Source organism: Bactrocera oleae, chromosome 3, assembly GCF_042242935.1.
Source record: "Bactrocera oleae isolate idBacOlea1 chromosome 3, idBacOlea1, whole genome shotgun sequence".
Classification (NCBI taxonomy): Eukaryota; Metazoa; Arthropoda; class Insecta; order Diptera; family Tephritidae; genus Bactrocera; species Bactrocera oleae.
The window spans coordinates 46,991,573-47,017,750 of record NC_091537.1 but is presented as its reverse complement, the minus strand read 5'-3'; the positions used below and the strand labels follow the sequence as shown (position 1 = coordinate 47,017,750).

The 26,178-nt window shown below is 41.0% G+C and overlaps 3 pseudogenes; all 3 read right to left on the bottom strand.

Annotated features, from left to right (window-relative positions):
* Positions 1–342: 342 nt before the first annotated feature.
* Positions 343–1,490, bottom strand: LOC138856052 (uncharacterized; annotated as a pseudogene).
* An 11,234-nt stretch (positions 1,491–12,724) lies between these two features.
* LOC138856051 (uncharacterized) lies at positions 12,725–14,114 on the bottom strand (annotated as a pseudogene).
* A 9,128-nt stretch (positions 14,115–23,242) lies between these two features.
* Positions 23,243–25,739, bottom strand: LOC138856050 (uncharacterized; annotated as a pseudogene).
* Between the last annotated feature and the right edge of the window lie 439 nt (positions 25,740–26,178).

Genomic DNA, 26,178 nt, shown 5'->3' with positions numbered 1-26,178 from the left:
CATGCATTGAAATCGCCTGCGACCACGTTCATTGTGGTAGTTAATGCTTCTCTCACCAGTTCATCCAATATTCTTTCAAAATCATTTTGACATACGCTTGGTGGGATATAGCAACTGTAAAAGTTGATCCCACAGATTTTTGCTCGAGTGTAGAATGATTTCCCTAACAGCGGCTTGTCTTGGAAAGCTTTTCCTCCACATGCCCATAAGGCAGCTTTGTTCGTGCAATCGGAGATCCAGTTCCCGTCGCTTATGTTTTTGTACTGTTCACTAAGTAAGGCCGAATCCACTTTCTTTTCGTATACCGTCTGTTTAAGGAGCTCCTGAGCAGCTTCGCAGTGGTTAAAGTTCAGTTGCATGACTCTCATTTTGTGTTATTTTTTTTTTATATAGACACCTGAAACATCTCCTCAGGTTCTCCTTCGGTCTTATTCTGCACACTACCCACTACTACTTGATTTTATATGCGTCCAGGAGCGTCCTTGCCTCCCACGCGGGTAGGCTTATGACCGCAATTTGTGTTCCTCGGTACGCCGCCCTGATGCTCCTAATCGAGTTTGTGTCAAACTGCTTCATCTCTATTATCTGACTGCGTATGGCCTCGGCTATGTCCTCTTTGCTAGTGATTTCGTCCATGTTTCGAATTTCTACCAGTGTTTCATGGGTTAGTGCTTTTATCTGCGCGTGATTTCCCAGCACTTTTCCTATTTCAATCTTGAAATCTCCCGTGGTCTTCATTTGAGCCTCCGTTAGTTCCAGCAAAATTTGTCCTTTGGCCGTTTTTCTAATTTTTGACACATTTTCCCCCAGTTTCTGCAGTGTGTCATTTGTCTTGAGCGTCCTTAAAATCTCGCTGTAGGACATATCACCGGTTGTCTCAATGATTATGGCATCGGGACGAGGTGGCGGTTTGTGCGGCGTCTTTTTCAGTGGCTTGCGTTTGACTGTAATCCAACCATTTTGTTTGCTCACTTCTTCTGCTTTGCCCTTGGCGGGGTCACTCCTTGCATCCTTATTTGAAGATGCTTCAGGCTTATTCAGCGCTTCCTTGTGAGACATTTTATATATTTCTCTTTGGCTCTGTCCTTCGCTTCGGCTGTATTTCGTCTTGGGGCCTCTTTGGTGTCGCCTCGGTAGTTGTTGGCATGGCAAGGGCACTTGGTCTTGTTTTCACTGTGCTCCTCCTGAGCACTTGCGTTCTGTTTGGATATCAAGCCGAGAAGGTCCCTCATGTTGTTGTTTATGGAACGCTGTGGTGGACGCATAATTTCGATCAACTTCTTGATGGCATCTCCTAGTTCCGTCATATAGTCTCCACAAGATTGTACCGCTTTCGTCAGAGGCGTGGTATCGCACAACGCTGGTGGCGACGACCTCGCTCTCGCTGGTTTCTCAATGACGAGGGTCTTGACTGGGGACCTGCCCAATTTTGGTGCGCGTTTAAAGGGGACACATCGGCAGAGCAAGCTCACATCATCCTCTCCATCCCGTCAGCAGAGAACTTGCTGGCGGCATTTCGAGGGACTCCCAATGCACCGCGCCGTGTACCTGTCTGTTCATATTGACAGCCGCACCTAACATGGTGAACAGACGCTGACCAGAAAGCCGCCAAATTGTGGGTCCGTCGCGCCTGGATTTTCATATTTCTCGTTATGCCCATGCATGATGGGAGGGACACATATTTCTATGAGGCGGTGTCTATTCGCCACAGTCACAGGAGCTTCAGCGGATCTGCTAGCTTTTTATACCGCATCCTCCACTCCTGCCGCTCATCGTCGGGGATTGCTTATTCGTTTTAACTTATTTCGCAACTGATCTGCTACTACAGGCCGTTCGGCTATCCACGACCTGCCGACCCCCCCGGTAGCTTAGAGCCCAGCTAGAGAGTCCAGAGCAAACCCAACCGGGTCTTGTATTATAACATTGTAACACTTATTGTGTTGTATTTGTTTAACAGATTGTGTCTTCATTCGTTGTGTGCGCTCAATTCCATATGGATATTTAGATCTCACACTCCCTCTTCTCCCCACTTCGGTAAGTTTTGCATGAGATGAAATGCAAAATTTAATCAAATTTACAATATTTCTTTTCTTTTCCAGAATGTAAATTTACAATATAATCATTTATAGAAACTTTTCACAAAATGTAAGGTACATTAACTGAAATTTTCTTAAACTCAGGCTTAATTATAAATTTTTCTTACTAAGTAACATTTTTTATTCCAAAGTTAAAGCTTTATTTAATTATTGTATAAAGTTTTTCACTTTTCCAAGATTTACATTTCTTAATTTTTTTTTCCTTTTTCTATACTTTTCTTTCCTTTTTTGCTTTCTTTAAATTCTTAATAATATTTTTTTCTCACATCTTTATCTCACAATTTGTTTTTGATTTACATAATTTTTTTTCATATTGCGGTACTGTTAAAAACTACTAAAGCGCGATAAATCAAGCACTAAACAGGCCAGAGACATTAAATTTTATCTCTGGGATGGTATGAGATGACTTTATAGGAACCGCGTTCAAAATTAGACAGTGGGCGTTGCACAGCCCACTTTTAAGTGAAAACCCATATCTTGGGATTTGCTTAACCGCTTTCAACCAAATTCGGTGCATAACGTTCTTTTCATATTTCTATGTTATAGTGCGAAAATGGGCGAAATCGGACTACAACCACACCTACTTCCCTTATAACACCATTTTAAATTCCATCTGATTCTTTCACTTTCCACTATGCATATCAAGCAACAATGATTATATCGGGGTAAAACTTTGCGTGAATAATACGTTTAAACCGAAAACTGTCTAAATCGAACCAAAGCTGTTCAACCCCCAAAGTACTAAATATGTGGACCCCAGTGCCTATTGTTGATCTTTTACCGAAAAAATCAGTCAATCCACAAAGAAATCTCAAATAAATATACCCTTTGACTTTGCGAGAGTATAAAATGTTCGGTTACATCCGAACTTATCCCTTCCTTACTTGTTTTTTGATTCCATTTGAATAAAAGTGCTGCAGAGTCGCATCGAATGATTGTCGAGGCATATGGTGATCATGTTATTTCAGAAGCAACATGCGAAAGATGGTTTCAACGGTTCAGAGATAATGATTTTGATGTGAGAAATGAAGAACGTGGAAGGCCAGCAAAAAAAGTTTGAAGACGCTGAACTGCAAGAAATATTGGATGAAGATGAGATTTTGAGTCAAAAGCAAATGTCAACCATGTTAAATGTTGCACAACAAACAATTTCAGACCGTTTTAAAGGTATGGAGAAAGATCCAAAAGTGTGGAAAATGGGTGCCAGGAGAAAATTATGGGATAATCTGAGATAACCTTCAACATCGACTGCAATAACAGATCAATTCGGTAAGAATCTGTTTAGTGTAATCAAAAGGGTGCGGTATATCATGAGCTTCTAAAAAGTGGTGAAACTGTTAATACTAATCGCTATGGACATTAAATGATCAATTTGAACCATGCATTGGTCGAAAGGCGACCAGAATGGGCCAATAGAGACGGCAAATTTTGTTACACGACAAAGCACCTGCACACAAAGCAAAATCGGTTGAGGATACAATCGAAGTACTTGTCTGGGAGCTGCTACCCCACCCGCCGTATTCGCCAGACACGCATTTGCTGAGCTGCACTTCGATTCCTAAGCAGAAGTCGAAAATTAGGTGTCTGATTGGTTTGTTCCAAAAGGATAACATTTCTATGGGTATGTTATCCATAAATTGCCAGAAAGGTAGACAAATAGTGTAAAAAGCAGTGGTCAATACTTAAATATTTTTTTTTGCTTTCTCATTCAAAATTATTATTTCATTTTCTTAAAAAAAAGAGTAACAACGTTTAAGTTTCCGAATATAATGTAAATATTCCTTTGAAATCGAGCGCTCTTGCAACCAGAAAGGAATTTCAAAAGAAAAAGGAATGTCGAATTGCGTGCCAACGAGCTGTTACGGAAAAGAACTCTAAGCATGCGATACGAGCACTAGCGGCACGGACTCCTCATATTTTCTCGTCGTCCCTCCGCCTACGAAAACCGGTTTTTTGCGGCAATAAGAGACCTTGTCTGAACAAGCACATACATAGCTCATGACGATTGACCAGTTTTACGTCGTCACAATTCCAGTTTTGTGAACTGATTTCCCCACGCATTCATAATAATCAAACTATCTGTAGGTAAGCTAGCCACAACTTGTTGAAAACGGTTCTGTCACTAAAAGCTATCATCCAGTTAAGCTACCAGCGGTTAGGGATAATATTAAATATTTCCTAGACATATAGCGGGAGTATGATACTGCACTGTAAATAATTCTTCAAAATAAAAAGACGGATCACTTTTAATCAAGTAGAAGTTTTCATGTTGTTCCTTTTGCGCATAGTTCTTCATTAAATAAAAAATGAAAAAAAAATGTTTAAGCGATTAAGCAAATTGAATTTGTCTAAGAAAATTATTTGTATTTTTTACAAACATTGCTTTTTGAAAAAATTACTAATATCGAATATAAGAGGACATTTTCACTCATAATCGTACTGCATATAAGCGAAATCGATTCGGTTTGTTTAAAGAATATAAATACATATGTACCGTGGTCGTGTAAAAAGTAATAATAACAATAACCCTCGAAATTGAAAAATCGTCAAAGTTGTATATTTTAGTTATAGGGTAGAACCAAAAAACGTTTATTGTACAAGAAAAGCTCGACCATTGAAAAGTACAAAAAGTACAAGTACACTTGGGACATTTTATCTCATATGTGATATGAACTCAACCGAAGGTGCTAACCTTGATAATATTGGGTATATGAGAATAGCACCAAACAAATAATCAGAAGTTATGATATTAGTCATTATTCATATTCAGTGATAAACCATCTTATGCTTGAGAGATCCACTTTGAGCCGGTTTCCTAATACTCGGTTAATATTGCTCTTGACCTCTGGTAGCTCAACTCGACGATAGGTTTAACTGACAGACAGTTTAATTATTGTTAATGTGTGTGGAAGACAGTTCACAAAACTTGCATTGTGAATACGCAAAAGTTATATAAACGTCATGGGCCATGTAAATTAATTTAAAAAAAAAAAGAGCAACAATAAAAGATATACTGGGGTGTTGTGGAATCCAATACAGATTTGCTTAGCTGTCAGAATTGCAAATTAGTTCTGATCTTCAATGGTGTCGCAGAATCTGATTGGGGACTGCTACATGTTTAATATGTATTGACCGCGATACAGGTTCGCGATATTTATAGGACGTCCTTACAAGACGGATGTAACCAATTTACCACTACATTTGTAAAATTTCCTTTCGTCCACTACTACATATTCGAAACTAACTTTTTGTTTTTAAACGGAAAATTCTGTTGTAAGAGTAGCAACATTCATCATGCATAATTTATCAATGCGTAAGAATGAGATGCACAAATAAATTAATCATTTTCCATCGACAATGGCCGACATTATTTGGAGAAAATTTTTGACGTAAGCGCTATTTTTTTGATATGCTCGATAAATTTTATAGTATTTTATTTTGTTTTGTAGATTCAAAAGACGTTTACAAAGAAGATAAGTTTTTGAATTTTATGTTTTTCTTAAAGAATTGATTAAATATAATTGCAGAGAGAGAAAAACTCTCAATGTGCTGCCCGAGCTGGAAATCGATTGATATTTTTCTCAATGATGATTCCAAGGTAGGTTGCCTTAAGGTTGGAAAGACGAATTACTTACATTGTCTTGCCTCCTCTAGGTTGTATTGCCTTGTAATTTGCAACGCATGATTTAGAACGCGCGAAAGATTTTCCATATCAATAAGCGCATGTCCACAGATCTGTCGCCGCTATGAGTAATTAACGACGTACTCAATTTCTTGCAGGGCTGTGTCATTGTGGTGGGCAACGTCCATCTTTCGAAACAGGCCAATGAGACACTCAACACTTTCCATTTAGCTGGTGTGTCGTCAAATAACGTTACACTGTTGCTACGTATCAAATTGAAATATTCCAAGTGTTAAGCGTAGAGGTAGTGCGCAAATCGCTTAAGACGGAAATTAATGGTATGCTGTAGATCTACGGCCTTGCTATGTAATAGCAGCTTACTGATTACAAGTAAGTAAATTATAGAACTCTTTTAGATGTTATACCTATATAATTGAGGCCATACATCGGCATTATATATATATAATATATAACTAGGGTCGCTAGTGGTCGAAATTCAAGCAATAAAAAATACAATTTATTAACAACGTTAATAGTATTTAAATTTTATTAAAGAATTTGAAAAAATGTTGAGCAAAATCTAAAGAAATTTGTAGAAAACAATTTACAGAAGTAAATTAAAAAAAATATTAAATTCTATATGTTCGGTTTCTGATTTTGGCTTAATTCTTGCTTGAATGAACAATCGAATCCAATCGGCTTATTTGAATTCGTCGTCATATGTGGCCACGTATGCATCTGCGAAAGGATACTAAAATAATACAACGGATAACCAAGAGCTGACTCTTTCGATGGTTGTACAAAATCCTTTGGAAATTCTTTCGAAAATTTTCCATCTTGCATACATACAGAGCTTGGATTCAAACCAGCGGATGGACCGTGGATCATGTGTTTGGCAACACATTCATGTAATTCTGGCTGTAAATTTTTATGCGGCATCTCTGCAATTTTATCAATATCAGCACTCCCGAAAATTTTGTAATTTTCACATAAAGGGTGCGTTCGAGATGGCAATCACGACAGCAGTGTTGCCAATTTGTCAAAGTATCACGTTTTGCGTGAATTTCTGGCAACACTTGTATCACGTTTTACTGATGAAATGAGATGATTCATTAGGATAAATATTAATTACAATATCCGGCCAATTCGAATTGCAAGTCATTGTAACAAAAAGCGATTGCTTGTCGAAGTTTAATACATATTCCTCGGAGCATCAGTGAAGGATGAAGGCAACATCACTTTATGACCAAAGCTAACATCTTCTACTTGATTCGTTTGCAAAAAATCAGTCATATTGTTATACACATCTGCCCTCAAATTCACTTGATTTTATCTTATAAAATGTAGTCGACATCCTTCTATTCTCACATATGTACATATCAACAATGTAGTGCAAAAATAGTTACTGGGATTTATGCAAAATGCTAAATTGATTGTTGCACGTTATGCGATATATTAACGTGCTAACTACAATCTCCTTTAAGGAATAGTAAAAGATATGCCAATGGATCCAAAGCAGAATCTAATACTGATACATTCTTAACCACACCATTTATTTTTGAAAAATATCTTATATTTCTCCCAAATGGTGGTTCACCATTTACAGTCATAAATAAACAACATGAGTTCGAGTTGCATCTTTATGTCTTCGTATAGCTGTGTCACGATTCACGGCATACAAATCTCTTTCTCTGCATTGCATACTCTATCACAATGTCTCTTCATTGTACGAAATGAAGGAATAAATTCTCTCCAGTTTAACAGAAATTTGTCTCCTTAAAACAGCATCGCAAGTTTTATTTGATTTCTCTCGCATTCTATATTGAAAAGCCTGTCACATTAGTCACAAATGCTGTGACAATGGGGCTGTTCTTTGATAAAATATATCGTGAACTTTGACATGGTAAATTACTCTTAAAATTGTGTCAGAAATATTAGCTTCCGAACTGACCATAGCATAGGCCGAATGTTAGCTTTGAATGTTGTCGAAATAATTTTTTTTCATATTTCTATCATTTGATTTGAGACCGTCATATTATGAATTAAAAAAATCATTATGTGTTATAATTGGAAGATGAACTTTACTCTTATGACAACAATTTGTTTCACTCATTGTAGACTCTGAAGCAAAATGCTTAGCTAAACAATGACTACAAAGCGCGTTCATAGAACCAATATGATAGGGATTAAAATTAGACGACACTTCAACCAATGTACATTTGAACGAACTTCGCAAAGGAATTGAATTATTATCAACATTACCATTAGGTTAGGTTAGGTTAGGTTAGAGGGTCGATCCCCAGAAGGATCACACTTGGACAGCTTAAACGCCGGTCCGTTGTGATACCCAAAACTCCTCTGAGCCGGATCAATAGACCCTTACATGCCGCAAAGCGCTTTGTGCCTATGACAAACTTGTTGAGACGGCCTATATCCATTTCGGACAAATCTTCTGGTCCGCCAAAAGTGTGATTGCCGAGATGTTTCATTCTCAGCCTAGCAAAAGACACGGTTCGCGCACTCAGGGCTTGTATTGCCGTTCTGCTGTCGGAGTGAATACTCACCTCTCTAAACGAAGCTGCACTTCGTAACAGTACTTCTACTGCCACCTTGATCGCGGCCACTTCCGCCTGAAAAACGCTACAGTGGTCCGGTAGCCTGAAGCAAAGATTTACGGAGAGCTCTTTACAAAAAACCCCCCTCCAACTTTCCCTCCTAGCTTCGACCCATCCGGCTTCTTCCCCTCTACATCTCCCTCGTCGGGATATGAGCAGAGAAAAAGCCGCCTCGAGTGGCCGCTGTGACGCAGTGATCCAAACTTTTAGGAATGCAGCTGAAGCAGAAGAGAATTGTGGCGTGTCCTTGTTCGGACCTCTTCAAGAGCCCAGTTTCCCTGATCCTAATAGCACACCTCGCAGCAATGCACCTACCGGCAATGTCCACAGGTGCTATATTTAATATAGCGTTGAGAGCTATCGTTGGTGTGGTTCGCAGTGCACCGGAGATTCCGATGAGCGCCGCTCTTGGCTTGACTACGGTTTCGTAGAGCCAGAACACCACCTTTGGTGAGTGTCCCCACCTTTTCCCTATAGCTCTCTTGCAGCAATATAAGGCGAACAATGCCTTCTTGACTCTCTCAACATTATCATTAACTTCAATTAAATTTAAATTTGTACTACTCAATTGCATATTTTCTCCATTTCTTTGTCTCTGTACTCTCCTTGAAAGCGATTTACGGTAACGAACAAACAAATTATGTTCACACTTTGTTAACAAATTGAAAGTAAAAACAAAAAAAACTCACCAATTATAAAAGCAGTAATGGGATATCGTCAACACACACGGGGAAATTATCGCTTTAAAGTATTAAAGTATAAAATATATTAAAGTTGTCAACTCAATTTTCGTTAAAAGTTGCAACAAACCAACCGCATGCAAGGAAAACGAGAAAAAATTCAATCACTTCCAATTTCGTTGTTGTTGTTGATATTGTCGATTCAACTAACTACATAAAATTGACTATGGAAAAAAAATTTTCAAAAAATTAACTATCACACAATGCACTTGAAATTAATCCAAAAATTCCTAACTAACCAAAATATAACGATATCATTCGTTATTTCCACTTCAATGTGGTTTTGTTTTTACAAACAATACTTGAAAGTGGAGGAAGAAAATCGCAACCACAAATCCGTTGTAAACGATACACAATTGTCCGATGTATAATACTTATGTATTCTCTTGAAAATAACATCGACCATGAAAACGCGCCAGTCGCTAAGAATTGTATTAGGACGACTTACGTTTGTTCTGTTCTGCTGTGCGGCACGCTCGTATAGGCGACGATGATGCTGTGATGTGTATATCCGCCCGCGCATAGGTTCTCTGCTATTTAACTCGCGGCGTGACTGCAGTATAGATCGGCTTGCTAAATTCAGCCAAGCTGTGTGTTGCTTGCTAGCGTATTCGCTACATGTTACTTTGGGATGGCATGTGTTGCTAGAATTAGCGTGCTTTTCTCGTTGTAGCCGAATACTTGTTGTGTTGTTTACGTGGCATGGTTTTACCGTTATGTATGAATCCTTGTGGTGTTTTCAGCTGCATGTCTTGTATACTTTTTTTTTTTTTTTTTGTGTTCGGAGGGGGAATCTTCTAAGATATCGTCATTTTTGCGGACGACATGCACGATTCGAGTTGTCCGCTAATGGTGCACCTCATTCGGGACCACGCCCATCCAGACTTGCGGAACAACGCGCCTACGTACTAAACCCTTAACTCCATCATCAGTGCTAGTAAACGGCCCACGGAACTGCCGTTAGGCATTACATCGTGAGGCCAAGCTTAGCCATCTGGCTCGTCAGTCATTCCTTTTTGGCATCTCTCTCGATCATCCTTCTGCTTTCGCTCCGTTGCCACTCTTTCCTTCTAAGTTCTTGCAGAACTATCGCAGACCACATCCTCACTCGATCCCACACCAGTTTCGACTTAATCATGTGCCGCACAATGTTATCTGGCGTCACTCGTTCCGCTATTAGCTTCTCCACATTTCCTCTCTAATTTCCATACCTCGAGCAGGAGAAGAAAATGCGCAGCGCGTTTTCCCCGCTACTGTCACAGAAGGAACAATTAGTACTGTCATCATGGCCGTATTTGTGGAGGTATTCTCTGAAACAACCGTGCCCCGTCAAAAACTGCGTCAGGTAGAAATTCGTTTCTCCATGCTTCCTTTCTACCCATGCTTGCACGCTTCCAATAAGCCTGTGGGTCCATCTTTCCTTCGTTGCTGTGTCCCATCGTTTCTGCCATTCATTGATGCTTATTTGTCTTTCGTCTTTCCGCTCTGCAACCGTTAGTCGCCTTCCTAAACTTTTGGATCTATCGTAAACTCTTTTTCATTTCCATGGCCAATATGTCCGGTGGTATAATACCCGCTGCCTGGTGAGATACTGTGCGGAATGCGCAGATGACTCTAGTGGCACTGAGCCGAATTACGGATTTCGCCTTCTTGACAAAGGATTTATTCCGCAGTGCTGGTCCCCATATGGGCGCTGCGTACATCAATATAGATTGGCTCACCTTGGCCAATAGCACACGCCTTTTCTGACTTGGCCCCTATGTTGGCCACTATCCTCGCTAGTGCCGCCACTACCCGAGCCGCACACACACAGACTTTGTCAATGTGCGTCTTATAATTAAGTCTAGTGTCAATAAGTACCCCTAGGTACTTCAATGACTGCTTAGTCGTGATACTATAGCCGTCGATATTAAGGGTGATACCTTCCAGCTTCTTCCTGCTTGTAATCAGTACTGCTTCAGTTTTTTGTCCCGCAAGCTGGAGGTTTGTTGCTGCAAACCAATCTTTGATTTTTGTTGCCGTCTGATTACATAGGTTCTGGATTTGATCCAGTTCCTTTGCTACCACTATTACCGCAATGTCATCCGCGTATCCTATGATCTGCACTTCCTTCGGTAGTGGCAGGCACAGCACACCGTCGTAGAGTACATTCCACAACAGTGGGCCAAGCACAGAACCCTGTGGTACTCCACCCGATACCGTATACTTTTTCGGTCCGTCATCGGTATCGTACAGCAACTGTCGATCTGACAGGTAGCTGGCTACAATTTTCACTAGATAAGCCGGTGTTGCCTTACGTTCCAGGGCGCTTATTATATGAGGCCAATAAGCCGAGTTAAACGCATTTTGTACATCAAAGGTTACCACTGGTAGACTTCCGCTTCCGAAATCCGTATTTATTTTCGGAGAGGCCCTGGTACTCTTTTTCTAAGTGCGATTCTAATCGTACACAGATAATCCGCTCTAGTATTTTGCCAAGCGTATCCAGCATACAAAGAGGTCGATAAGAGTTGGGCTCGCCGGTTGATTATTAGGCTTCTGTAATAAGACAAGTCGCTGCCTTTTCCAAATTTTCGGGAAACACCTTTCCTGAAGCATTGTGTAAATAATTCTGTAAATGGCTTCGCATTATGATTGATGGCAATCTTTAAGATCGTCCAGGCCTGGCGCTTTAGCATTACCAAATCTCTGTGCCGCTTGAGCCACATCCACATCGTTGACTGTTTTGATTTCCATTTCAACATGTCCCTCTGCTTGAGCCTGTAGTTTTCTTGTGACTGCGACGGGAATAGGGTTTCCACGATGATTTTCAATAGCTTGGGGCAGGTCGGTGTTTGCACTTTGCCGACTTTGAATTTTGACATTACTATCTTGTAAGCATCGCCGCACGGATTTTCGTCGATTTTTCCGCAAAGTTCTTTGAAGCAGCATGCTTTACTCTTTTTTATTGCTTTTTTAAGGGCATTGCGCTTCCTTTTGTAGCGTTCGCGTAGTTCCTTATGCTCCGTTGATCCCCGATTGCTTTGGCAGCTCCTCCTCGCTTTATGACATTCATTTCTTAAGGTATTGATTTCATTACTCCACCTGTATACAGGTTTTCTGTATGGTCCGCTCTTCCTTCTGCACATAGAAGCGTCGCATGCTTTGCTAATGTGTCTTACCAGCATCCCCGCCTGTCGATCTGCGTCTTCGCGCAACTCATGTTGCCGTCTAGCAATAGCTTAAATATTTCTTCGTCTAAGGTTTCGACCTTCCACCCTTTCCTTTGTACCCGTTTTGCGAGCGTTCTACTTCGATTTTGGGTGGTTGGGTGCCCGATTTCAAACATAATAGCTTGATGGTCACTGTGAGTGTAGAGGTCGCACACCTGCCAGCTTGCTGTCCGCATCAGGGAACTGCTAACGAAAGTTATATCTATAATAGAGCCACGATCGTTTTTCTCGAAGGTGTTTTTGTTTCCGGTATTTAGCAACACCATGTCTAGCAACGAGAACGCCTTTAGCAGCGCATCTCCACGTCTGTTTGTAGAGATGCTACCCCACTCCATCGCCCATGCATTGAAATCGCGTGCGACCACGTTCATTGTGGTAGTTAATGCTTCTCTCACCAGTTCATCCAATATTCTTTCAAAATCATTTTGACATACGCTTGGTGGGATATAGCAACTGCAAAAGTTGATCCCACAGATTTTTGCTCGAGTGTAGAATGATTTCCCTAACAGCGGCTTGTCTTGGAAAGCTTTTCCTCCACATGCCCATAAGGCAGCTTTGTTCGTGCAATCGGAGATCCAGTTCCCGTCGCTTATGTTTTTGTACTGTTCACTAAGTAAGGCCAAATCCACTTTCTTTTCGTATACCGTCTGTTTAAGGAGCTCCTGAGCAGCTTCGCAGTGGTTAAAGTTCAGTTGCATGACTCTCATTTTGTGTTATTTTTTTTTTATATAGACACCTGAAACATCTCCTCAGGTTCTCCTTCGGTCTTATTCTGCACACTACCCACTACTACTTGATTTTATATGCGTCCAGGAGCGTCCTTGCCTCCCACGCGGGTAGGCTTATGACCGCAATTTGTGTTCCTCGGTACGCCGCCCTGATGCTCCTAATCGAGTTTGTGTCAAACTGCTTCATCTCTATTATCTGACTGCGTATGGCCTCGGCTATGTCCTCTTTGCTAGTGATTTCGTCCATGTTTCGAATTTCTACCAGTGTTTCATGGGTTAGTGCTTTTATCTGCGCGTGATTTCCCAGCACTTTCCCTATTTCAATCTTGAAATCTCCCGTGGTCTTCATTTGAGCCTCCGTTAGTTCCAGCAAAATTTGTCCTTTGGCCGTTTTTCTAATTTTTGACACATTTTCCCCCAGTTTCTGCAGTGTGTCATTTGTCTTGAGCGTCCTTAAAATCTCGCTGTAGGACATATCACCGGTTGTCTCAATGATTATGGCATCGGGACGAGGTGGCGGTTTGTGCGGCGTCTTTTTCAGTGGCTTGCGTTTGACTGTAATCCAACCATTTTGTTTGCTCACTTCTTCTGCTTTGCCCTTGGCGGCGTCACTCCTTGCATCCTTATTTAAAGATGCTTCAGGCTTATTCAGCGCTTCCTTGTGAGACATTTTATATATTTCTCTTTGGCTCTGTCCTTCGCTTCGGCTGTATTTCGTCTTGGGGCCTCTTTGGTGTCGCCTCGGTAGTTGTTGGCATGGCAAGGGCACTTGGTCTTGTTTTCACTGTGCTCCTCCTGAGCACTTGCGTTCTGTTTGGATATCAAGCCGAGAAGGTCCCTCATGTTGTTGTTTATGGAACGCTGTGGTGGACGCATAATTTCGATCAACTTCTTGATGGCATCTCCTAGTTCCGTCATATAGTCTCCACAAGATTGTACCGCTTTCGTCAGAGGCGTGGTATCGCACAACGCTGGTGGCGACGACCTCGCTCTCGCTGGTTTCTCAATGACGAGGGTCTTGACTGGGGACCTGCCCAATTTTGGTGCGCGTTTAAAGGGGACACATCGGCAGAGCAAGCTCACATCATCCTCTCCATCCCGTCAGCAGAGAACTTGCTGGCGGCATTTCGAGGGACTCCCAATGCACCGCGCCGTGTACCTGTCTGTTCATATTGACAGCCGCACCTAACATGGTGAACAGACGCTGACCAGAAAGCCGCCAAATTGTGGGTCCGTCGCGCCTGGATTTTCATATTTCTCGTTATGCCCATGCATGATGGGAGGGACACATATTTCTATGAGGCGGTGTCTATTCGCCACAGTCACAGGAGCTTCGGCTATCCACGACCTGCCGACCCCCCCGGTAGCTTAGAGCCCAGCTAGAGAGTCCAGAGCAAACCCAACCGGGTCTTGTATTATAACATTGTAACACTTATTGTGTTGTATTTGTTTAACAGATTGTGTCTTCATTCGTTGTGTGCGCTCAATTCCATATGGATATTTAGATCTCACACTCCCTCTTCTCCCCACTTCGGTAAGTTTTGCATGAGATGAAATGCAAAATTTAATCAAATTTACAATATTTCTTTTCTTTTCCAGAATGTAAATTTACAATATAATCATTTATAGAAACTTTTCACAAAATGTAAGGTACATTAACTGAAATTTTCTTAAACTCAGGCTTAATTATAAATTTTTCTTACTAAGTAACATTTTTTATTCCAAAGTTAAAGCTTTATTTAATTATTGTATAAAGTTTTTCACTTTTCCAAGATTTACATTTCTTAATTTTTTTTTCCTTTTTCTATACTTTTCTTTCCTTTTTTGCTTTCTTTAAATTCTTAATAATATTTTTTTCTCACATCTTTATCTCACAATTTGTTTTTGATTTACATAATTTTTTTTCATATTGCGGTACTGTTAAAAACTACTAAAGCGCGATAAATCAAGCACTAAACAGGCCAGAGACATTAAATTTTATCTCTGGGATGGTATGAGATGACTTTATAGGAACCGCGTTCAAAATTAGACAGTGGGCGTTGCACAGCCCACTTTTAAGTGAAAACCCATATCTTGGGATTTGCTTAACCGCTTTCAACCAAATTCGGTGCATAACGTTCTTTTCATATTTCTATGTTATAGTGCGAAAATGGGCGAAATCGGACTACAACCACACCTACTTCCCTTATAACACCATTTTAAATTCCATCTGATTCTTTCACTTTCCACTATGCATATCAAGCAACAATGATTATATCGGGGTAAAACTTTGCGTGAATAATACGTTTAAACCGAAAACTGTCTAAATCGAACCAAAGCTGTTCAACCCCCAAAGTACTAAATATGTGGACCCCAGTGCCTATTGTTGATCTTTTACCGAAAAAATCAGTCAATCCACAAAGAAATCTCAAATAAATATACCCTTTGACTTTGCGAGAGTATAAAATGTTCGGTTACATCCGAACTTATCCCTTCCTTACTTGTTTTTTGATTCCATTTGAATAAAAGTGCTGCAGAGTCGCATCGAATGATTGTCGAGGCATATGGTGATCATGTTATTTCAGAAGCAACATGCGAAAGATGGTTTCAACGGTTCAGAGATAATGATTTTGATGTGAGAAATGAAGAACGTGGAAGGCCAGCAAAAAAAGTTTGAAGACGCTGAACTGCAAGAAATATTGGATGAAGATGAGATTTTGAGTCAAAAGCAAATGTCAACCATGTTAAATGTTGCACAACAAACAATTTCAGACCGTTTTAAAGGTATGGAGAAAGATCCAAAAGTGTGGAAAATGGGTGCCAGGAGAAAATTATGGGATAATCTGAGATAACCTTCAACATCGACTGCAATAACAGATCAATTCGGTAAGAATCTGTTTAGTGTAATCAAAAGGGTGCGGTATATCATGAGCTTCTAAAAAGTGGTGAAACTGTTAATACTAATCGCTATGGACATTAAATGATCAATTTGAACCATGCATTGGTCGAAAGGCGACCAGAATGGGCCAATAGAGACGGCAAATTTTGTTACACGACAAAGCACCTGCACACAAAGCAAAATCGGTTGAGGATACAATCGAAGTACTTGTCTGGGAGCTGCTACCCCACCCGCCGTATTCGCCAGACACGCATTTGCTGAGCTGCACTTCGATTCCTAAGCAGAAGTCGAAAATTAGGTGTCTGATTGGTTTGTTCCAAAAGGATAACATTTCTATGGGTATGTTATCCATAAATTGCCGAAATTGAAAAATCGTCAAAGTTGTATATTTTAGTTATAGGGTAGAACCAAAAAACGTTTATTGTACAAGAAAAGCTCGACCATTGAAAAGTACAAAAAGTACAAGTACACTTGGGACATTTTATCTCATATGTGATATGAACTCAACCGAAGGTGCTAACCTTGATAATATTGGGTATATGAGAATAGCACCAAACAAATAATCAGAAGTTATGATATTAGTCATTATTCATATTCAGTGATAAACCATCTTATGCTTGAGAGATCCACTTTGAGCCGGTTTCCTAATACTCGGTTAATATTGCTCTTGACCTCTGGTAGCTCAACTCGACGATAGGTTTAACTGACAGACAGTTTAATTATTGTTAATGTGTGTGGAAGACAGTTCACAAAACTTGCATTGTGAATACGCAAAAGTTATATAAACGTCATGGGCCATGTAAATTAATTTAAAAAAAAAAAGAGCAACAATAAAAGATATACTGGGGTGTTGTGGAATCCAATACAGACTTGCTTAGCTGTCAGAATTGCAAATTAGTTCTGATCTTCAATGGTGTCGCAGAATCTGATTGGGGACTGCTACATGTTTAATATGTATTGACCGCGATACAGGTTCGCGATATTTATAGGACGTCCTTACAAGACGGATGTAACCAATTTACCACTACATTTGTAAAATTTCCTTTCGTCCACTACTACATATTCGAAACTAACTTTTTGTTTTTAAACGGAAAATTCTGTTGTAAGAGTAGCAACATTCATCATGCATAATTTATCAATGCGTAAGAATGAGATGCACAAATAAATTAATCATTTTCCATCGACAATGGCCGACATTATTTGGAGAAAATTTTTGACGTAAGCGCTATTTTTTTGATATGCTCGATAAATTTTATAGTATTTTATTTTGTTTTGTAGATTCAAAAGACGTTTACAAAGAAGATAAGTTTTTGAATTTTATGTTTTTCTTAAAGAATTGATTAAATATAATTGCAGAGAGAGAAAAACTCTCAATGTGCTGCCCGAGCTGGAAATCGATTGATATTTTTCTCAATGATGATTCCAAGGTAGGTTGCCTTAAGGTTGGAAAGACGAATTACTTACATTGTCTTGCCTCCTCTAGGTTGTATTGCCTTGTAATTTGCAACGCATGATTTAGAACGCGCGAAAGATTTTCCATATCAATAAGCGCATGTCCACAGATCTGTCGCCGCTATGAGTAATTAACGACGTACTCAATTTCTTGCAGGGCTGTGTCATTGTGGTGGGCAACGTCCATCTTTCGAAACAGGCCAATGAGACACTCAACACTTTCCATTTAGCTGGTGTGTCGTCAAATAACGTTACACTGTTGCTACGTATCAAATTGAAATATTCCAAGTGTTAAGCGTAGAGGTAGTGCGCAAATCGCTTAAGACGGAAATTAATGGTATGCTGTAGATCTACGGCCTTGCTATGTAATAGCAGCTTACTGATTACAAGTAAGTAAATTATAGAACTCTTTTAGATGTTATACCTATATAATTGAGGCCATACATCGGCATTATATATATATAATATATAACTAGGGTCGCTAGTGGTCGAAATTCAAGCAATAAAAAATACAATTTATTAACAACGTTAATAGTATTTAAATTTTATTAAAGAATTTGAAAAAATGTTGAGCAAAATCTAAAGAAATTTGTAGAAAACAATTTACAGAAGTAAATTAAAAAAAATATTAAATTCTATATGTTCGGTTTCTGATTTTGGCTTAATTCTTGCTTGAATGAACAATCGAATCCAATCGGCTTATTTGAATTCGTCGTCATATGTGGCCACGTATGCATCTGCGAAAGGATACTAAAATAATACAACGGATAACCAAGAGCTGACTCTTTCGATGGTTGTACAAAATCCTTTGGAAATTCTTTCGAAAATTTTCCATCTTGCATACATACAGAGCTTGGATTCAAACCAGCGGATGGACCGTGGATCATGTGTTTGGCAACACATTCATGTAATTCTGGCTGTAAATTTTTATGCGGCATCTCTGCAATTTTATCAATATCAGCACTCCCGAAAATTTTGTAATTTTCACATAAAGGGTGCGTTCGAGATGGCAATCACGACAGCAGTGTTGCCAATTTGTCAAAGTATCACGTTTTGCGTGAATTTCTGGCAACACTTGTATCACGTTTTACTGATGAAATGAGATGATTCATTAGGATAAATATTAATTACAATATCCGGCCAATTCGAATTGCAAGTCATTGTAACAAAAAGCGATTGCTTGTCGAAGTTTAATACATATTCCTCGGAGCATCAGTGAAGGATGAAGGCAACATCACTTTATGACCAAAGCTAACATCTTCTACTTGATTCGTTTGCAAAAAATCAGTCATATTGTTATACACATCTGCCCTCAAATTCACTTGATTTTATCTTATAAAATGTAGTCGACATCCTTCTATTCTCACATATGTACATATCAACAATGTAGTGCAAAAATAGTTACTGGGATTTATGCAAAATGCTAAATTGATTGTTGCACGTTATGCGATATATTAACGTGCTAACTACAATCTCCTTTAAGGAATAGTAAAAGATATGCCAATGGATCCAAAGCAGAATCTAATACTGATACATTCTTAACCACACCATTTATTTTTGAAAAATATCTTATATTTCTCCCAAATGGTGGTTCACCATTTACAGTCATAAATAAACAACATGAGTTCGAGTTGCATCTTTATGTCTTCGTATAGCTGTGTCACGATTCACGGCATACAAATCTCTTTCTCTGCATTGCATACTCTATCACAATGTCTCTTCATTGTACGAAATGAAGGAATAAATTCTCTCCAGTTTAACAGAAATTTGTCTCCTTAAAACAGCATCGCAAGTTTTATTTGATTTCTCTCGCATTCTATATTGAAAAGCCTGTCACATTAGTCACAAATGCTGTGACAATGGGGCTGTTCTTTGATAAAATATATCGTGAACTTTGACATGGTAAATTACTCTTAAAATTGTGTCAGAAATATTAGCTTCCGAACTGACCATAGCATAGGCCGAATGTTAGCTTTGAATGTTGTCGAAATAATTTTTTTTCATATTTCTATCATTTGATTTGAGACCGTCATATTATGAATTAAAAAAATCATTATGTGTTATAATTGGAAGATGAACTTTACTCTTATGACAACAATTTGTTTCACTCATTGTAGACTCTGAAGCAAAATGCTTAGCTAAACAATGACTACAAAGCGCGTTCATAGAACCAATATGATAGGGATTAAAATTAGACGACACTTCAACCAATGTACATTTGAACGAACTTCGCAAAGGAATTGAATTATTATCAACATTACCATTAGGTTAGGTTAAGTTAGGTTAGAGGGTCGATCCCCAGAAGGATCACACTTGGACAGCTTAAACGCCGGTCCGTTGTGATACCCAAAACTCCTCTGAGCCGGATCAATAGACCCTTACATGCCGCAAAGCGCTTTGTGCCTATGACAAACTTGTTGAGACGGCCTATATCCATTTCGGACAAATCTTCTGGTCCGCCAAAAGTGTGATTGCCGAGATGTTTCATTCTCAGCCTAGCAAAAGACACGGTTCGCGCACTCAGGGCTTGTATTGCCGTTCTGCTGTCGGAGTGAATACTCACCTCTCTAAACGAAGCTGCACTTCGTAACAGTACTTCTACTGCCACCTTGATCGCGGCCACTTCCGCCTGAAAAACGCTACAGTGGTCCGGTAGCCTGAAGCAAAGATTTACGGAGAGCTCTTTACAAAAAACCCCCCTCCAACTTTCCCTCCTAGCTTCGACCCATCCGGCTTCTTCCCCTCTACATCTCCCTCGTCGGGATATGAGCAGAGAAAAAGCCGCCTCGAGTGGCCGCTGTGACGCAGTGATCCAAACTTTTAGGAATGCAGCTGAAGCAGAAGAGAATTGTGGCGTGTCCTTGTTCGGACCTCTTCAAGAGCCCAGTTTCCCTGATCCTAATAGCACACCTCGCAGCAATGCACCTACCGGCAATGTCCACAGGTGCTATATTTAATATAGCGTTGAGAGCTATCGTTGGTGTGGTTCGCAGTGCACCGGAGATTCCGATGAGCGCCGCTCTTGGCTTGACTACGGTTTCGTAGAGCCAGAACACCACCTTTGGTGAGTGTCCCCACCTTTTCCCTATAGCTCTCTTGCAGCAATATAAGGCGAACAATGCCTTCTTGACTCTCTCAACATTATCATTAACTTCAATTAAATTTAAATTTGTACTACTCAATTGCATATTTTCTCCATTTCTTTGTCTCTGTACTCTCCTTGAAAGCGATTTACGGTAACGAACAAACAAATTATGTTCACACTTTGTTAACAAATTGAAAGTAAAAACAAAAAAAACTCACCAATTATAAAAGCAGTAATGGGATATCGTCAACACACACGGGGAAATTATCGCTTTAAAGTATTAAAGTATAAAATATATTAAAGTTGTCAACTCAATTTTCGTTAAAAGTTGCAACAAACCAACCGCATGCAAAGAAAACGAGAAAAAATTCAATCACTTCCAATTTCGTTGTTGTTGTTGATATTGTCGATTCAACTAACTACATAAAATTGACTATGGAAAAAAAATTTTCAAAAAATTAACTATCACACAATGCACTTGAAATTAATCCAAAAATTCCTAACTAACCAAAATATAACGATATCATTCGTTATTTCCACTTCAATGTGGTTTTGTTTTTACAAACAATACTTGAAAGTGGAGGAAGAAAATCGCAACCACAAATCCGTTGTAAACGATACACAATTGTCCGATGTATAATACTTATGTATTCTCTTGAAAATAACATCGACCATGAAAACGCGCCAGTCGCTAAGAATTGTATTAGGACGACTTACGTTTGTTCTATTCTGCTGTGCGGCACGCTCGTATAGGCGACGATGATGCTGTGATGTGTATATCCGCCCGCGCATAGGTTCTCTGCTATTTAACTCGCGGCGTGACTGCAGTATAGATCGGCTTGCTAAATTCAGCCAAGCTGTGTGTTGCTTGCTAGCGTATTCGCTACATGTTACTTTGGGATGGCATGTGTTGCTAGAATTAGCGTGCTTTTCTCGTTGTAGCCGAATACTTGTTGTGTTGTTTACGTGGCATGGTTTTACCGTTATGTATGAATCCTTGTGGTGTTTTCAGCTGCATGTCTTGTATACTTTTTTTTTTTTTTTTTTGTGTTCGGAGGGGGAATCTTCTAAGATATCGTCATTTTTGCGGACGACATGCACGATTCGAGTTGTCCGCTAATGGTGCACCTCATTCGGGACCACGCCCATCCAGACTTGCGGAACAACGCGCCTACGTACTAAACCCTTAACTCCATCATCAGTGCTAGTAAACGGCCCACGGAACTGCCGTTAGGCATTACATCGTGAGGCCAAGCTTAGCCATCTGGCTCGTCAGTCATTCCTTTTTGGCATCTCTCTCGATCATCCTTCTGCTTTCGCTCCGTTGCCACTCTTTCCTTCTAAGTTCTTGCAGAACTATCGCAGACCACATCCTCACTCGATCCCACACCAGTTTCGACTTAATCATGTGCCGCACAATGTTATCTGGCGTCACTCGTTCCGCTATTAGCTTCTCCACATTTCCTCTCTAATTTCCATACCTCGAGCAGGAGAAGAAAATGCGCAGCGCGTTTTCCCCGCTACTGTCACAGAAGGAACAATTAGTACTGTCATCATGGCCGTATTTGTGGAGGTATTCTCTGAAACAACCGTGCCCCGTCAAAAACTGCGTCAGGTAGAAATTCGTTTCTCCATGCTTCCTTTCTACCCATGCTTGCACGCTTCCAATAAGCCTGTGGGTCCATCTTTCCTTCGTTGCTGTGTCCCATCGTTTCTGCCATTCATTGATGCTTATTTGTCTTTCGTCTTTCCGCTCTGCAACCGTTAGTCGCCTTCCTAAACTTTTGGATCTATCGTAAACTCTTTTTCATTTCCATGGCCAATATGTCCGGTGGTATAATACCCGCTGCCTGGTGAGATACTGTGCGGAATGCGCAGATGACTCTAGTGGCACTGAGCCGAATTACGGATTTCGCCTTCTTGACAAAGGATTTATTCCGCAGTGCTGGTCCCCATATGGGCGCTGCGTACATCAATATAGATTGGCTCACCTTGGCCAATAGCACACGCCTTTTCTGACTTGGCCCCTATGTTGGCCACTATCCTCGCTAGTGCCGCCACTACCCGAGCCGCACACACACAGACTTTGTCAATGTGCGTCTTATAATTAAGTCTAGTGTCAATAAGTACCCCTAGGTACTTCAATGACTGCTTAGTCGTGATACTATAGCCGTCGATATTAAGGGTGATACCTTCCAGCTTCTTCCTGCTTGTAATCAGTACTGCTTCAGTTTTTTGTCCCGCAAGCTGGAGGTTTGTTGCTGCAAACCAATCTTTGATTTTTGTTGCCGTCTGATTACATAGGTTCTGGATTTGATCCAGTTCCTTTGCTACCACTATTACCGCAATGTCATCCGCGTATCCTATGATCTGCACTTCCTTCGGTAGTGGCAGGCACAGCACACCGTCGTAGAGTACATTCCACAACAGTGGGCCAAGCACAGAACCCTGTGGTACTCCACCCGATACCGTATACTTTTTCGGTCCGTCATCGGTATCGTACAGCAACTGTCGATCTGACAGGTAGCTGGCTACAATTTTCACTAGATAAGCCGGTGTTGCCTTACGTTCCAGGGCGCTTATTATATGAGGCCAATAAGCCGAGTTAAACGCATTTTGTACATCAAAGGTTACCACTGGTAGACTTCCGCTTCCGAAATCCGTATTTATTTTCGGAGAGGCCCTGGTACTCTTTTTCTAAGTGCGATTCTAATCGTACACAGATAATCCGCTCTAGTATTTTGCCAAGCGTATCCAGCATACAAAGAGGTCGATAAGAGTTGGGCTCGCCGGTTGATTTTTAGGCTTCTGTAATAAGACAAGTCGCTGCCTTTTCCAAATTTTCGGGAAACACCTTTCCTGAAGCATTGTGTAAATAATTCTGTAAATGGCTTCGCATTATGATTGATGGCAATCTTTAAGATCGTCCAGGCCTGGCGCTTTAGCATTACCAAATCTCTGTGCCGCTTGAGCCACATCCACATCGTTGACTGTTTTGATTTCCATTTCAACATGTCCCTCTGCTTGAGCCTGTAGTTTTCTTGTGACTGCGACGGGAATAGGGTTTCCACGATGATTTTCAATAGCTTGGGGCAGGTCGGTGTTTGCACTTTGCCGACTTTGAATTTTGACATTACTATCTTGTAAGCATCGCCGCACGGATTTTCGTCGATTTTTCCGCAAAGTTCTTTGAAGCAGCATGCTTTACTCTTTTTTATTGCTTTTTTAAGGGCATTGCGCTTCCTTTTGTAGCGTTCGCGTAGTTCCTTATGCTCCGTTGATCCCCGATTGCTTTGGCAGCTCCTCCTCGCTTTATGACATTCATTTCTTAAGGTATTGATTTCATTACTCCACCTGTATACGGGTTTTCTGTATGGTCCGCTCTTCCTTCTGCACATAGAAGCGTCGCATGCTTTGCTAATGTGTCTTACCAGCATCCCCGCCTGTCGATCTGCGTCTTCGCGCAACTCATGTTGCCGTCTAGCAATAGCTTAAATATTTCTTCGTCTAAGGTTTCGACCTTCCACCCTTTCCTTTGTACCCGTTTTGCGAGCGTTCTACTTCGATTTTGGGTGGTTGGGTGCCCGATTTCAAACATAATAGCTTGATGGTCACTGTGAGTGTAGAGGTCGCACACCTGCCAGCTTGCTGTCCGCATCAGGGAACTGCTAACGAAAGTTATATCTATAATAGAGCCACGATCGTTTTTCTCGAAGGTGTTTTTGTTTCCGGTATTTAGCAACACCATGTCTAGCAACGAGAACGCCTTTAGCAGCGCATCTCCACGTCTGTTTGTAGAGATGCTACCCCACTCCATCGCCCATGCATTGAAATCGCCTGCGACCACGTTCATTGTGGTAGTTAATGCTTCTCTCACCAGTTCATCCAATATTCTTTCAAAATCATTTTGACATACGCTTGGTGGGATATAGCAACTGCAAAAGTTGATCCCACAGATTTTTGCTCGAGTGTAGAATGATTTCCCTAACAGCGGCTTGTCTTGGAAAGCTTTTCCTCCACATGCCCATAAGGCAGCTTTGTTCGTGCAATCGGAGATCCAGTTCCCGTCGCTTATGTTTTTGTACTGTTCACTAAGTAAGGCCAAATCCACTTTCTTTTCGTATACCGTCTGTTTAAGGAGCTCCTGAGCAGCTTCGCAGTGGTTAAAGTTCAGTTGCATGACTCTCATTTTGTGTTATTTTTTTTTTATATAGACACCTGAAACATCTCCTCAGGTTCTCCTTCGGTCTTATTCTGCACACTACCCACTACTACTTGATTTTATATGCGTCCAGGAGCGTCCTTGCCTCCCACGCGGGTAGGCTTATGACCGCAATTTGTGTTCCTCGGTACGCCGCCCTGATGCTCCTAATCGAGTTTGTGTCAAACTGCTTCATCTCTATTATCTGACTGCGTATGGCCTCGGCTATGTCCTCTTTGCTAGTGATTTCGTCCATGTTTCGAATTTCTACCAGTGTTTCATGGGTTAGTGCTTTTATCTGCGCGTGATTTCCCAGCACTTTCCCTATTTCAATCTTGAAATCTCCCGTGGTCTTCATTTGAGCCTCCGTTAGTTCCAGCAAAATTTGTCCTTTGGCCGTTTTTCTAATTTTTGACACATTTTCCCCCAGTTTCTGCAGTGTGTCATTTGTCTTGAGCGTCCTTAAAATCTCGCTGTAGGACATATCACCGGTTGTCTCAATGATTATGGCATCGGGACGAGGTGGCGGTTTGTGCGGCGTCTTTTTCAGTGGCTTGCGTTTGACTGTAATCCAACCATTTTGTTTGCTCACTTCTTCTGCTTTGCCCTTGGCGGCGTCACTCCTTGCATCCTTATTTAAAGATGCTTCAGGCTTATTCAGCGCTTCCTTGTGAGACATTTTATATATTTCTCTTTGGCTCTGTCCTTCGCTTCGGCTGTATTTCGTCTTGGGGCCTCTTTGGTGTCGCCTCGGTAGTTGTTGGCATGGCAAGGGCACTTGGTCTTGTTTTCACTGTGCTCCTCCTGAGCACTTGCGTTCTGTTTGGATATCAAGCCGAGAAGGTCCCTCATGTTGTTGTTTATGGAACGCTGTGGTGGACGCATAATTTCGATCAACTTCTTGATGGCATCTCCTAGTTCCGTCATATAGTCTCCACAAGATTGTACCGCTTTCGTCAGAGGCGTGGTATCGCACAACGCTGGTGGCGACGACCTCGCTCTCGCTGGTTTCTCAATGACGAGGGTCTTGACTGGGGACCTGCCCAATTTTGGTGCGCGTTTAAAGGGGACACATCGGCAGAGCAAGCTCACATCATCCTCTCCATCCCGTCAGCAGAGAACTTGCTGGCGGCATTTCGAGGGACTCCCAATGCACCGCGCCGTGTACCTGTCTGTTCATATTGACAGCCGCACCTAACATGGTGAACAGACGCTGACCAGAAAGCCGCCAAATTGTGGGTCCGTCGCGCCTGGATTTTCATATTTCTCGTTATGCCCATGCATGATGGGAGGGACACATATTTCTATGAGGCGGTGTCTATTCGCCACAGTCACAGGAGCTTCAGCGGATCTGCTAGCTTTTTATACCGCATCCTCCACTCCTGCCGCTCATCGTCGGGGATTGCTTATTCGTTTTAACTTATTTCGCAACTGATCTGCTACTACAGGCCGTTCGGCTATCCACGACCTGCCGACCCCCCCGGTAGCTTAGAGCCCAGCTAGAGAGTCCAGAGCAAACCCAACCGGGTCTTGTATTATAACATTGTAA